The sequence below is a fragment of the Crocodylus porosus genome, unplaced genomic scaffold, assembly GCF_001723895.1.
Source record: "Crocodylus porosus isolate Cpor-Errol unplaced genomic scaffold, CroPor_comp1, whole genome shotgun sequence".
Taxonomy (NCBI): Eukaryota; Metazoa; Chordata; order Crocodylia; family Crocodylidae; genus Crocodylus; species Crocodylus porosus.
In genome coordinates this window covers 146459043-146474932 of record NW_017728906.1, presented here as the reverse complement: position 1 = coordinate 146474932, position 15890 = coordinate 146459043, and the positions used below count along the sequence as shown (strand labels likewise).

Sequence of the window (15890 nt, the reverse complement as noted above, 5' to 3'; positions counted from 1 at the left end):
TTTATATTTAAAACAAATCCTCCTTACATTTTACAACAGACAGTGTGAAAGTTGTTAAGGTTGCAATTCATTTTCTGTTTTAATCAGTTTTCCCTCATTCCCCTTCTGTTTGGGTATGAGGTAAATCTCTGTGATGAGATTGATGTGATGGGAGTGTTAATGAGAGCCAGTGCTCATTTAATCTCTATGCTCTAGTAGTTTTACATCTCACCTAACTTGGAGGAGCTAGACTAACAAGTACCATCTGGTGTTCCTGTGGATTTTTCCTCCATTTTTTCAATGGCTGTGATATTTTTGAGGGAAGTTCAGACGTTTGTTTCCAGTGTTTGCCTTCCTCCCCTGCCCTCTTCCAACAAGCATATTTTTATTTTTCTCATTACAATACTTTCTCGGAGCCAGGTTAGGTAACCGTTCTTTAAGCACATAACCCAAACCCTTGAGGAAAAATGTCTAGCTAATCTTTAAGAGTTAGGTAGAACCATTTGCACGTGTTCCTGATTCATCCCTCACAGGTCCTTTTCTTGAATTTGTCAGCACAGAGGCTTTTCTATTTGAAGGTGTAAGTGAATTTGTGAATGGGGGCTTCACTGCAAGGGGCCAAATCTTGACCCATGGTTGTACGTGGAGAAAATGGTGCCTTTGCCCCTGCAGCATGTATACTTTCCAGTGGACTCACTGATTTTAATACAGAATGACCAAAGAGATTCAGTAGTGAAAACCCATGTCTTCTATGAGTAGATGTGTCAGGCTGCATGTTCACTTCCTCTTCCTGGTGCCCCTGAGGTCTCTGGGATTTGCAGTCCAGAATTACAGCAGCAGGGCTCTGCAGGGTTACTCATCACTTCTTCCTGCTTCCAGGTGCCTCTGGGATTTGTAGTCAACAGTTGCAGTCCCTCCCTGGCCCCAGCCCCAGCCAGGGTTTGCCAGGGGGATGGGGGCAGTGTGTGTGCTTCTCTCCCCTTCTGCCCTCAGTAGAATGGGCTGCATTCCCAGCCAGGCTTGCTCCTTGTCCCATTGGGAGCAGAGGGGCGGGGCCAGCCCTGCTCTCTGAAGCAGACAGCCCAGCCCAGCCCAGGGTTGGAAAGTATGCTGGGATACTGGGGGCTGTGATTTAACTTGAACCAGGAAGGAGTCTGGGACAGGTTTTATAAACCAGTCTGACTCAAATTAGTTAAGTCTGGTACTACATTCAGCCAGGTTTAACTTAAACCAGTTTCTGTCATTTTGAAACTGGTTTATGTGCACTGAACTTCTGTTCTGTTACAGGTTTAAATCAGTTTCTGATCACTTAAACTGGTTTATGTGTAACTTCTGTCCCTAGCCTAGATGACTAGCTCTTCCCATACCTACACTTCAGAACATATTGGTTCCTAATGCTTTGTAAGGGGGTGGGGGGGGGAATCCACAAATTAGATTGTTAGTCTATACTTGCAAATTTGTTTATTAGTGTAACCCTGAATCTTAGAGAGGCACATAACTATTTGATATGAACTGAGTGGGTACAGCAGTAAGGCAGTATTTCACTGTGGGTCCAGAGGTATGAGTTCAAGCACTGCTACAAAGTCATACCAAAAACTGCCTCCAGTGACCCTAACTGAGTGGGTACCTTGTCATTTGGGCTGGGAAGTCCAATATGGCCAGATCCAATGCTAGTCATATTCTTTTATGTGCCATGGCTACAAAAGCTGCCTGATTGGCCTCATAAGATTAGGCAGACCTTTGTTCTTGAGCCTGGACCCCAGTGGGGCACATACATTTTCAATAAATTTGAATGCACATGTGGATTTTTAAAGCACTGAGAAAAATCAGTTGTATGAACAGCAAATGCATCTTCACCTTAATTATGGGGTTGAGGCCCGTCATGTCATACCTCTGATAAATATCCTCTTATCTAGACTTGGCTTTAAAGGTATGAAGTAAGATGGAGTTATCTAGGTTGATACGAATTACAATTTCTAACTTTATAGTTAAAACTTTCTAAACTGGACGGATTGAACTAGCTAACTCAATTGAACATCATACCAACCCTTTAAAATCCTAAATTAGAGACAGGTAACATTTTCAAAAGCACCTGAACTGCCATTTTCCAAAAGTGATGCAGGTGCTGATCCACATAGGATTAGATACCTAACTCCTGTTTTGGAATTAAGTGCCTAAATATTATTATGGATCTGGGTCTTAGGCACTTAAGAGTTTTTCACATTTCAGAGAGACTTAGGCCTGGGCTACACTTAAAATGTTTTACCAGTATAACTGTTTTGATAAAGGTGTTATCTTTTGTTTTTAACCAGCATAACTAGGCTGGTCTAGTTAAACTAGTACAAGGCATTTCACACTGTGATAGGTTATTTCACTTCCCCAAACTGAAATAGGTTATCCCAGTATAACTGCATGTACGACAGGGGAGGTTTTGCTGTCTCAGTTATTCCACATATATATAAATCAACAAAACTTACAGAAGTAGACACCTTTACTGTTAAAGTCTTTTTTTGAAAATGGGACCTCCATACTTTTGAAAATGTACTCAAAGCCTAAAGATGCGTGATGGAAGGAAAACCTACACTGGAATACTAACTCATAGTCAAAGAAGAGACATTTGGTCCCAAAGCAGGGAAGAACTTTTAATGCACTTCAGAGTCCATCCCATGTGGTTCAATACTTTCCTGATTTGGTGCCTGAGTGACAGCAGAGAATAGGATTATTCCAGGGGAGGGCAGGGGGTAGAGTACATATACCACATACAGCCATCACAGAATTCTTTGTATTGAAAAAGGCAAGAAAAACCCAGCAGTAGACATAACCTTGGTGAAGAAAGATTACACATACTGTGTTCGGTATGTTATCTTCTGTCTTTTTTAAAAAATTTTTTTACCCCTTTCTTCAGACATATAGTTGCTCTGCAATTACAACAGTTCCCTTTTAGGTAATAAAAGAAGGCATGTATTGTATTTTTGTTTAAAATGTTCATCACTAAAAGTCTTCATCAAACACTAAATTGAAATATGTCTTCTTCGGAGGTGGGGTCACTGCAAAGCAGAATCTCAAAAGGAGGGTATTCATTAAATCTGACTTTTGTCACATCCCACTTTCTTGTCTGCTAGTGTTTCACATCAACCAATATGGCTGCTGATACAGGTTAGTATGTTGTGCCTCTCTCCCCATACTACCTTTCATTCTTGCTCCTACAGGCTTTCTAGTCCAGGTATTTCTACCTATGGAAGGTAATGAGCTCTTTAGGTTATTTTGAAACAGTACCATATGTCAAACCCTGATGATTTTCACATGACATACTGTATGACTGCTTTTTTGAGAGATTGTTGACTGAAATTTTAATCTCTTTGCTTGCCCAGTCTGAATACTTGCTCTTGCAGGAGTTGATAGTGATGCTGGATCCTCCAAACCCTAAAAAAGGTTGGATTCCATATTACTATTTGCCACTGTCCACTCATCACATTAGGTCACCTAGCAAAACCTTTCAGAAGAATCTGAAACTGAAAACTGAATTGCAAGGGAGACTGGTGACATCTGAAAATAGGTGACAAAACTGGCACTAGAAGCAGTTAAAAACCTATTTTGGCAGCAACATACAGAGATCATGGTGTTTCTGATTCAAACCAGGAAGGCAGATCCTTTCGTGCTTACCTTGTGGAGTCTCTGCTTTGAATTCCTGTGGTAAAATCAGAGGACCAGTATACACATATGAATATGAAGTACTTCAACCATAACATATGTGAGGAAACCTAAGTGAGACTCGTCACAACAAATAATCCATAAAAATCAATAAAGCTAAGTCAATAAAGCTTCAGTTCCATCCTTTGAAAAGATAGGCCTCTCAACTGGTGAGGCCTGTAAATAAGAGGGAGAAGGGAATGAATTGTTGCTACTGAACTGTTGAACGCCCCATATCCTATACTACTAGAAAAAATATTTATTTATTGTTAAATAAAAGTGCTCTCCTAGGTCAGACCCAGAGGACTCCATTGTAGCAGTTAAGAAAGGACACTGATAAGCATTTGTGTTGTTTTGTCATTAAGTTGTGTAGCTTAAAATGATGAAAAAGAGATTAAAATCTATTAATTTATTTTGATTTTTGTCTGAAGCTAACAAGTTAGCAAACTTAGCTTAAACAAAAGAATGAATCAAACTGTATACTTGTGCAGGAGTTGGCCTGTTGAATGGCTGTTAATGAGAACCTTACCTCACATTGTCCATCGTGCCGAAGTTAATCACTCGCCGTGGCTAAGAAAGACATTTGTGCTAGTAGTTATATACTAGATAAATATCTTTCTCATTCTTTAGATTCTGAAGCGTGACACATACAATTTGAAAATGATTTTAATGTAGACATAGACAAAGTGCTTTGTCTGGGCCACAGCAACAGTATCATGGATGAAATGTCATGCACATGGTTCCTAAGCCACCCGAGTTGGAATAGCTTTGTTTTTGTTTTCTTTCCTCCCCACTTGACACTCCAGGTTTAATGGAGGTAGGTAGGCAAGTTCGAGTGTGGATGAACCAGCACACGTCTGCCACTCCAGGAAGGCAAAGTGGTTTAAAATGATTACAGGAAAACAAAACAAGCTGAAGGCAGTGCCATGTGTTTGTCATGCAAAGGAACAGCCCTGAAACACTTGCAGGCCAGAAATTCCATTCGCAGTAACCACGCCAGTCACGTGTCAAAAAAGTCTGACTACCTCCTGCCCTAAGTTAGAGGCAGTGCAGTTGGAGGGGAGGTAAGGCATTTGTCTAAGTAGGCTCTCCATCTGATCATCCTGAATTCTGATAGATAACATTTTAAGCTTCTGTAACAGACATTTTCTGAGAAGCTGAAAGAAAATCAAGTAAAGATGTCTGTACAAGATAATTTTTATTTGCATTAGTATACGCTTCATTGCTTTTTACTGTCCCCAAAGACATTTGGTCATATTGGCATTTCAGAAGCTGTCTGTCCTGCTGTATTTTAGGGGAAGTCTGTAAGGTTAAATTGTAGGATGATAAAATGATTTGAAATTGTATCAAGAATGTGTCAGTACCTTGTTTGTTGACTGGAGCATTTGGGTACTGTCCGTTAGCTGATGTATTAGGGGAAAACGTCCCCTTTATATCAGGTTTGTTTGCTTTTCAGAAATCTGTTTTTAATTATGATTTTAGTGCAAAACAGTTCCCCTTGGTGATAACAGGAATTAAATATGAGGGCAACAGGTATAGGCAAACTGAGGTATGTGATATGTTTGACTGTTTTGCAAGGTGCTATAAATGTTGGCTCCATGTAATTTGATACAAGGTTGGACAGGCAAGCTTAATGAAGGAAAATAGACAGCAATGTGAAAGAACTGGAATTTCAAGTCTAGCTGAGTAATAGCAGCCTGCTTCATTGGATTATGGCTGTTCATACTGCTGACAGCTGACAGCAAAGAGGCAAGGAGTATTGCCTAGTCTGCATTGGTTTCACATTGATTTCAGAGGGGTAAAAGGTAAGATTACTTACATTTAAGAACAACAGAGAAACTCCATAGTAGATGCTTATAATATACTGTGATGTGACTAGATTTGTGGGCGTCTATGATAATAGTGCAGAAAAAGCCAAACTAATGTTCAAAATGTTTTCTAATGGTGCACATAAATGAAAGTAAGCAAAGTCAGTTTACAAAGGCAGCTCCCTAGAAGTCATCAACATTAGTGTACATTGTAGAAGAAAATGAGTAGTTCCAAGGAGTGATGCTTTTTTGTTTAACAGCGCTTTCTTGATAGTCCTGGATGCCAACAAAATGGAAGCATGACACCTTGCATTAGTTGTAGAGGTTGTGCTTTAATGCAGTATTCCACTTCTGTTTAAGTTCCTATAGCAGTTCTTGGGGGAGTTCTACTGGCTGATCTGGGCTTATCTAGGTCTGAGCAGCCAACCTTGCCCTGAATGAGAAACTTTGACAAGAAAGCATTGGAGATAGGTTTAAAGTAAAATTTCCTTCTTTGGCAGTTTAAAAACATGTATTTTAGCATGATCACTCCTGTGAGAGGCTAATAAAACAGCCTATATGTTAGGTTGACACCATGAAGTATTTCTCAGTAATGAATTATTAACAGCTGCCCACAATGGTTAAAAAAAAGAAAAAAGTTATTTACCATGTTGTGAGCTAGACAGTTTTGTGATGATTTTAGCGTAAAATAGTTGGAAGATTAATTCTAATACCTGGTGGAGGCTGCTTATTGATAACTAGGAAAGTATGTCACCAGAATAGCTACCACAACCTCCCCCACTCCTTTTTTTACTTTAGCAAAGAGGATGCCTCTGTGACTTATTATTAGATGATGCTTGTTATTAACAAGTCAGTTACCTTGGATCCAAATCCTTCTGCTGCCTTTACACTGACAGACCTCTTTACATTGCAAACGTTGGGATTTGGCGTGGCTGCAAGCATCTCTGTGGCAACGTGGGGCTCCCTGCCTAGCCACAGTGCTAGTTTCCCCACTTGCCTATGGGCATGCCACCCATCCGACTCTCCTGCCATGCCTTGTTGGTAATTAATATGATGTTAATTAAGGCGGGAGGCTGCCCATTTTATGCTAGGGGGTGCAATCTGTGGCTCTGTACCTCCCCTACACTGCAGCCCATGCCACACAGATGGCATCTAGATGACAATATGCTCCTGGCCTACAGCTGGAACAAGCTTAGGCCTTGTTGTCAGGCCTCAGACACACACACTCATACCACCCTCCTCTCACTAGGGCCTCACACACTCCACCCCCTCTCACAGGGTCTCTCGCGTTGACAACTTATACTGCCTTGCTCCCTCTTTGAGTGGGCCCCTTACGCCATAGGCTTTTCCTAGTTCATACCTTGGGTAGTAGACATACCATCTTTTGGGTCTCTCCTGTGACCCTCACTGGAGTAGTGGCCAGCCAATAACCTAACCAGGTCTGATCTTGCTCTGGCCCCTTCCGGGGGCAACTCTATACATATAAACATACAGGGTTCTCAGCCCTTTGGGTTTTCCCTCTTCACTGGGGCTCCACATCTCTGCCCCCTTACTGGGGCCATCCCTCACTGGGGTCCTTATTTCCACCTCCTCACTGGGGTTCCACACTGCCCCCTTACTGGGGCTATTCATTGCTGCCCCCTTCACTTGGGGTCCACACTGCCCCCTTGCTTGGGGCTACTCATCTCTGCACCCTTCACTTAGCACTCCACACTGCCCCCTTCACTCGGGGCCACGGGGCTTCCCTCCCTGATGGGCTCAGGTGGCTGTAGCTGTGCTTGGCTTCAACTTTCCCTCTTGGGGTCTTGCACCCCACAGGGCTCATGTGGCTGCAGCAGTGCCCGGCCACAACTGCCTCCTGTGTTGTGCAAACCCACCTGAAGGTGAGGGCTAGGGTTAAGGTGCCCCTACCCGTCTTTCACCAGGGTGATAACTGGCCTGGCATTTCCTGGGGGCTCCCACACCACTGAGAGCCACACCAGGCCACCCGTTCCCAGCAGGGTGCAGTTTTAGGTCATGCCCACTAGGAGCCTCCAATCCATCCCCTACAGCTCCTTCCTTACCTCCAGGGTGTTCCATGAAGCTTTGCAGCTAGGGCATGTTGCTGCCTTGCCAGCCAGCAGGGAACTGAGCTGTTTATATGGGTGGCCAGAGATCTAAAATGGCTGCCATAATCAGGCACCTGCCAACTGCTTGGCCTAGGTCTTAAAGTGGCAGGCACCAACAGTGCCCTGCCACATACCTCCCCCCTTAAAATGGTAACTGGGGAGGTTTCCCCTGCTGCTCCTCCAAAGCAGGCTCCCCTCGGAGCCTGTGAGAGCCCTCAAGTGGTGAGCACCCCCAAAGGTGCTCCACCACACATCTCCCCACTTGGAATGAGATCAAGCATGGGTGTGGGAGATGGTTGCCTTCCCTGCTGGACACTGCACCAGTCTACAGCAGCCCCTGCCATGTAGTGAGCACCCCAAAGGTGCTCCGCCACAATCTCCCTGCTCGGTATGTAAAAAACAGACCTTCCCAAATGTTTACAGCATAAAGAGTAAGGAATACTGGGCATTATGGGAGAAAAAGTAATTTAGAGGCCTTTTTATTTTCCTCTCTTCATAGACTTAATAAACTGTAATAAGATCTGCCCACTCTGTTTTTTACAGAGGGGAAGGATTTGAATATGGAGTCAAGGGCTGTGATGAACTAGAATAGGAAACTTATTCCACACAGAAGAAGAACTACCATACCAAATGAGACTAATGGTTATCTTTTCTGTCTTTGGCATTGGGCGTTATCAGTTGTTTCAGAGGAAAGTGCAAAAGTCTATTACTGACCAACTACTGTAGGAGGAGTTCTGCCTTTTATGGGAAGCTTGTCTCATATGTCAGAAGTTTGAAGTCTGATGGTTTGTATCCCTTTGGAATTTGTTTTCTTTTTACAAGCTTAACTAACATACGATTTTACATTTTTCCATGTAGTTGTCCATATAGACATCTCTAATACTCTTTGTAAAATTACTGAGCTCTTGGCTCTATCCTATCTGTAGTAGTATTGAATCCCACCAGGCTTCATTTTATTTTTAAATTGCTTTCCTTTAGTCAATTTTAGTTTGCTGTTTTTCCATTTAATTTAATTCCCCTTTGTTCTAGTACTGCAAGCAGGGATAAATTGGAGAACCTGATGTTCCTTCTCCATGCCATTCATTCATATATTATTTATATTTATTTACATAGTATATCATAAACACAGAGATCTTGTGGGGGTGAATCCTGGGTGGGATGGCCCCAGTGGCAAAAACCCAGTTTTCATGAGGGTTGGCATACAGATGAGAGGAGGTTGGCATACAGATGATTCCTGAGAAACTTCGAGAGGGGTGGGAGTAAGGTCATTACTGGCCACTAAAATAGAATTGTACAAACCAATTTAGAAAGACAGGGCAAGCACTTATACATGTCCATAAGTCTTTCAAAAATGAAGAAGGCCTGGTCTGTATAGAGTGTGTCTATACAGACACACACTAATATAGTTATGCTGCTTAGGAGTCTGATATATATTTTTAAATAGCTATGCTATTTTAAGCACCTTTTACATCAGAATTGCTGCAACCTAAGTAGAGGAGTTATACTGCTTTATTGAAATTAGGATAGTTTAAAGTGGTCAACACAGTTTTTTTGTTTAAACAAGGGTTTAGGACCTAAAGTTTTATTTTTCAGAAGTGACTTAGGCACTTTAGGCTCCACAATCTAATGGAAACTTAACAAATCTGATGCTCTGAAGTCATATAAACATTTTGAAAATTTTACTCATCTTATGTTTCCACATCTAACTTTAAATGTCAGGGGGATTGCCATCTCAACCACTGTCAGAGTATTTTGCAAAGCTGCATAACCATTTGACTTGTAAATCAGTAGAGCTGGATGAAATATTTTCAGAAAATAGTAAACTTTACACAAAAAGAGATGTGGTCATTCTCAAATGGTGCCAGAAATGGCAGAATAATTTGGAGATGTCCCTGACGGGCCTTCGTGAGTCACTACTAGGAGTCTGGCTCTCTGTGTCAGTGACCACTCCCTTTACCGGGCGTAGGTGTTACCGTGGTTGTTCGTCCTCCAGAGTCGCCAACCCCGCTCTCACCTGCCACGACTTGCTGTTACACTAGTGGGGCGGGGCTAGTTCACGGGTCCCTCGGTGGCCCAGGTCTGACTCGTCGGTTACACACGGGGCTCCTGCTACCCCTACACCCCGGCCTCATGCCACCTGTGGCCTCCACTTCCCTGTGCCTGCTCAGTGAGGGTCCTGCAGGCTTCTGTAGTGGCCTTCATCTGCGAGTTTTCCCCAAAACCCTTGGGTCACTCCTGCCCTGACGTCGGTTCCTTCGCGCCCTACACACCATGAGCTACGTGCCTCCTCAAAGGGTTCTACTGTACTGACTACCTCGCTGACCCACCACCAGCACCCTATGATCGTGCCCGGGAGTAACGCCTCCCGGCTGTTTAGAGCTGCACCCCTTATCCTTCAGTCGGCGTCCTCTATTCTCGGCGGCAATCCCGCCCCGATCTCTCTCCCGCCAGATGATCCTTTGGCCTCTCGCCCCTCTTCAGCGATTCCCGCACCCACTGCCTCGGCACTTACTTCGGGGTGCTCTGAATCCTCCTGGGTGGTCTCAATTTTCCTTTGCCCACCCAATCCGGCATATCGAGATCTATCCGCTGGCGATTCAGTCATCGCTCCTTCTCTCCAGGCCACTGTCCTCTTCAGCACGCTGGCTCTTCGCCGTCCATCCCGCGGGGCTAGCATCAGGGACAGCTCGGATAGCTGTTTATTCCCCTTGCTATCCGCTGCCTCCGGAGCGGTGGCCACCATTTTTAAATCTGCCAGCCGGCGTCTGACGTCATCGTCAGCTGCTGGCCACAGCTGTACACAGACGCGGCTAATGAGCCGTGCAGGCTCTCCCTCTGTCATGGCGTCTCTCTTGTCCTGCTTTCCCAGTAAGTTTTCCCTGCTTTCTCAGGCCTCGGGACAGGAGGGAAAAGGTTAGTGGGGAGAGTGAATTCACCAGTATGAGAGTAGGGTTTGGTGGCAGAGATTTGACCCCACATTTTTTCCTGCTTCCCATCTCGTGAGTGTTTTAATCCTGACCGTGTGGAAAATCTTCCAGTCTCTTGTTTTACTGATGCTATTCCACCTTGTATAAATAATTAAATATTTACTGCTGCATAGTCTGGGTGCAGGGATCCTCCAGTAAGTGGTCATTTTCCATTCTCACTCTAGCTCAAGGCATATTTGCCTAAGTTATACAAGGAAGAATGGCTTCAGCGGGAGGGATTGAAGAAGACCTCATGTCAGTATCCAACTCAGACTTCAATCCATTTAGTCTAATGTTAGGAGATCCTCCCTTTGAGGTGGGAGACCTTGGTTCAAGTCCCACCCCAGAATCAGCCAAGTCATTTAATTGCCATTTTGATTTAAACATTTCAGTTTCAGTTCAGTCTGAAGCAATTTCATTCTAAATCTTTCTGGAATGAGAGAAATGAAACTTCTTGCTGCTAGTACTAAACATTTTGCAGCAGCCTTAGCTACATTGGGGGATTGTAGTCTGCCGTGTCTCTCTCCGGTGCATCTCATATGGGGATTCCTCTCTAGCCTCGCCGTTATTCTTAGGGCTGAACAGTTGGATTACTGGAACAACTTTGGGTTGGTTCACCAGGGGGCCTTGCCTGCCACATCTTTGATGATGATTGCCTTCAGATTGGGAGGACTATATTTTGGTCCCGTCTCATCTTAGCATCTCCCCTCAGTCATTCCTGCTATTCCGCCTTTGTGGGGCTCCAACCTTCCCTACACCATGCCTAATGACAACCTTGATGTCATCACCTGCGTTGTTGAGGTTGATGTCCTGTGCCATCTTTGATGCTCGGGTTCCTGGAATATGATGGCCACTGCGTGTGGGAGATGTCACTATCCTGAGCGCTTTTCCCAGCCTTCTTCCTTTCCAGTTACGTGTTGTCTGGCCTCAGCTCTGGTCCGTCCCCCCAACCGTTGCCTCCACCCCGGGCTTGGTACCTGCCGTCAATCTGTCTCGCCTGTATCCCGGCTCTGCTGAGTCCTGCCAGGCTTCAGTCTCTGCTGCTGGCTTCCTCAGTCCACACCAGCTCTGTAGCCAACTCCCTTGGCACTCTCTGACCCTGAGCTATTGTGGAGACCCCTTCCTGGGTAACCACCAGGTCCTCTCACTGGGACTGCTTGCCTTCCCTGGCTCCTCTGAGTCAGCTGGGGATGCCACTTCTGGTCCCCCCAGCTTGTCTTCTGCCAGGTTTTTTAACTTGGATCCGGGGGTTTGGCTGCCTAATTGATCCCAGCACGCTGTTATAAAGTGTGCCCACACCAATGGTGCTGTTGGCCCCGGCTCCTTCAGGCTCAGCTGTTTTTTTTCCTTTTTGTATTTTCCTGCAGCAGCTATGCCCACCGTGGTTTCACTTTTGCCACTTGTATCTCCCAGCATGGTGTCCCGCCGCCTCTGCTCTGTCTCAGGTAAGTCTTTTCGACAGGAATACAAGGGCAGATGGGGTTCCTAAAGCTACAGTCATATTTCTAACACAGTTACAAGAACCTGCCCGGAATAAATGTGAAGGAACATGAGAATTACTTTTCTCCACCAGGTCTCCTAAGTAATAAGACCAATTTTCAGGGAATTTAACAGTTCAAATAAGGCTGAAGTCCTTTATATACATAGTCTGAACCAAATCTTGCTGTATGTTACATATGCAGACTAGCAGAGACCATACTAATGAAGAAATATTCCTTGACACTATTATTTGGAAGCAAGGTACTTTTCATTACCTACATCCAGGCTGCCTGGAAACATTAGAGTAAGTAGTGGTTGCCTGAACTTTAGATAAGAGATTCAATATACTTTTAATCAAGTATTTAATTAAAATGTCCCTTCTTTGATGAATCTAAATAATCTTGACTTTTTGTGAACCCAGAGCCTATGGAAACAGGCCGGTTTCCAAATCGACAGTGAAACAGAGGCTGTAGATGTTGGTAGTAATTTAGTTATTGGACAAAGAAAAGGATGGATCAGCTGCTTTTACCACTATTTATCTTGAGGCATTGTTGATTTTTCTAAAACGTTTTGTAACAGTGGACAGTCAGTAACCTTTAATTTGGTATATGTCTCCATCATGGATACCTTGTAAAGTATAGTTCAGGCTAATCACTTGTTCTTATGTGGAAATCTTGCATGTAGGGTCCTACAGTAGACTATTTTGTTAGCATTTCTTCTCAGTGTGTAAAGTATAAGCAGCCACTCAAGGAGATAATGATAAAGCATTTGGAGCTGTTCTGTCAGCAAACTGCCGATGCCCTTCAGCTCTCTGTTCCCTTTCTGTCGGTTCCAGGTTCTGCATTCTGATTGCGTTATGTAGCGTCTTACTGAGATAGGGGTTTGACTGAAACGAGCGGGCTCCACTTCAGTCTAGGCAAGAGAGAAGTGATGCCTGTTGACAGAGGGAAATATTTAGAAGATCACTGATCATGTGTCTGAACATCTGAATATTTATCCAACTTCAGCTGAGATGATTTGCTGCCTAAATCCCCAGGTGATATTGTCCTTGTCCAGTGTTTCTCAGCCTGTGGGTCGCAACCCAAAAGTGTATTGTAGGAATATACTAAAGGGTCATGAGCAAACTTTAAAAATGGATTCTCCTTTAAAGGAGAAAAATGCAGGAAACCGTAGCTTTTCCCTTGCAGGCTGGCAGATTTCCAGCCTTCAAGTAGCTGCTTGGTGCTCCCCATACCCCACACATGCCCCACCCTGCTCCACACACTCTCTCCTGCCCCACACACTGAGGGGCTGGGGCCTGGGGGTGGGGGTAGCAGGTTGGGAGTGAGGGGCAATGGGTCGGGACTGGCCATTGATGTTTACAAATGGGTCCTGGTACAAAAAAAGTTGAGAACCACTACCCTAGATTCCTTTAACCCAGGGATGATCAAAATGTGGTCCATGGTCCAGATGTGGCCCACCAGGCCATTCTATCCAATCTGTGGGGCCCCTAAAAAATTTAGAAAATTAATATTTATCTGCCCCTGGCTGCCTGTCATGTGGCCCTTGATGGCTTGCCAAAACTCAGTAAGCAGCCCTCTGCCCAAAATAATTGCCCACCCATGCGTAACTCCTCCCCACATCCCTACCATGTGGCTGCGACACTATTTCATTTCTCTTCTGTTTTAGTAGTTAGTCCAACTTGGTTGCCTCCAGGCTGAAAGTAATAACATGTTCTGCTTGAGATTACTTATGAAAACCACTTGGAAGCTTCAGCTAATGCATAATTCAGCTCTTCATGTTCTATATGGGATAAGTGCTATTTAGTGCCTAATACCAGTGCTCAGTTCCACAGCAGAGCATTTAAGTTTGTTTTTAACTTTAAGCACGTAAGTAATCTCATTGACTTTAACGAGACTACTGGTATGTTAAATTGAGCATGTTGCTTACATGTTTTGTTGGATTGGGGTTTATATTCTAGTATTTTTCCCAGGGGTAATTCAGGATGTTTGTGAATGAGACTGAACCAGATTGGCTCAGAGATGTCCTCGTACCTTGCATCTCATCACTGGTTTCAACTGGGATGCTTGCTTTTTAAGTGCCAGGAACTAACTGTCCAAGAGTGGTAGCAGAGGTTTTTGATTTTGCAGAGCAGCTTTTTAATTTTGTTTGTGGGAAGTTGATGGGTGTTTGCTATGTCAGTGTGCAACACTGGGGCAGTCTGTTGATAGGACTGTATTATTTCAATGCTTTTTATTTTGGTGCTTGAGTGCTAAGGCAATAAAAGCTCCACAAGGTAATAACCAGGGATCCTGGTTTTCTCTGATAAAAAAAATCCACAATTTTTGGATTTAAAATGTAGCCCAAAATCCACATTTTTTTGTGTGTGATTAAAATGAAAAATGTGGATTTTATGTTATTTTTTTAATCTGAAAATTGGGGATTTTTTTTTTGATCAGAGAAAACTGGGATGGATCCCTGGTAATAACCTCATGATATGAAGAAACAACTTGTTGATATATGAAACTGGAATTTGGAGCTTTAACCATATGCTGTGAAATACTGAGTAGCAAAATTGCAACATCACCCTAGAAACCAAGAATAGTTCTTCAACAGGTATCTTTTACCAGCTTTATTGAACTGACCAAATTTTGATAGCATGAGGCCTCAAGCAGGAAGGGTGTGCTGCATATTAGTACAGGAAGAAGTTGGAATGCCAGGAAAGAAAGCATAGAGTACCACTTTGTTCAGATCCTCTTGGGATATAGCTACTAGAAATGTATTAGGGTGCAAGCTGGCTGAGCATACCTTCTGCCAGGATAATCAAGGGGGTTGTTTCAAAGGCTATGCAGACTCAGTAGAAAAGGAGGATTTCTAAGGGGACTAAGGTAGTTTTTATTTGTATTTGGGTAAATGTTAGATAAAGGCTAGTACACAGTTCTTTTGTACTCTTTTATCATATAGGCTAGGGACAGAAGTTACATATAAAGTGATCAGTAACTGGTTTAAACCTGTAACATAATAGAAGTTGAATGCATATAAACCAGTTTCAAAATGGCTGAAACTGGTTTAAGATAAATCTGGTTGAATATAGTATCAGACTTAACTGATTTAAGTCAAACTGGTTTATGAAACTTCTGTCCCAGACTCCTTTCTAGTTCAACTTAAATCAGAGTTCCCAACATCCCACCATTTTGCAGCCCTGGGCTGGGCTATGCTGTCTGCTCTAGAGAGCAGGGCTAGCCCTGCCCCTCTGCTCCCTAGCTGGAGTAGTGAAGGCTGTCTCACTGACCTCACTGGCTGGTCCACTGGCCCCCCCAGGCAAACACCCGCTGGGGCTAGGGAGGGAAGTTAAACTTCCCTTCCCCTGAGTACAAAGCTGGCCTGCCCTGCTTACTTAGTGCTGGCTGCAACTGTGGACAAAAATCCCAGAGGCACCTGGAAGCAGGAAGAGGAAGTAATGAGCAACCCTGCAGAGTCCTGCTGCTGTAAGTCTGGAGTGCAAATCTCAGAGACCTTGGGGGCAGCAGGAAGAGGAAGCAAATACACAGCCCATGCTGGCTACGTGCCAGAGAGCTGTGCTCTAGCATCCCCTGGCTTCTGGCTTGAGCCACTGCAGGCATGCGACTGCATTTCCTGAATCAAAAGTGAATGTCTGTTCATTTGCTTATTGGGTCAATCTTTGCGGCTTAAATTAACCTGCAAAGACTGAATCAATTCAGCCTCAGGGTTTATGACTGTCTGTACTTAGCCATAAAGTGTTCCTGTTTCTGTTTTAGTTTCATAGATTTCATAGACATTAGGGCTGGAGGGGACCTCGGGAGATCATCGAGTCCAGCCCCCTGCCCAAAGGGCAGGAAGTCAGCTGGGGTCATAGGATC

At 44.0% G+C, this 15890-nt stretch overlaps 1 protein-coding gene across 7 annotated transcripts in view; it reads left to right on the top strand.

Annotated features, from left to right (window-relative positions):
- The window catches only part of ELF1 (E74 like ETS transcription factor 1), a 115293-nt gene that overhangs the window by 42195 nt on the left and 57208 nt on the right, over positions 1-15890 (top strand). Inside the window, exon 1 of one of the 7 annotated variants that reach the window (XM_019529835.1) lies at positions 3112-3135. The exons of 4 other annotated variants lie outside the window; for them this stretch is intronic. The gene's annotated coding sequence lies outside the window, so the exon portion shown is untranslated. Of the gene's footprint in view, positions 1-3111; positions 3136-5412; positions 5475-14533; positions 14626-15890 lie in introns of those variants that run through there. 2 more of the 7 variants (XM_019529833.1, XM_019529834.1) reach the window with 2 other exon arrangements.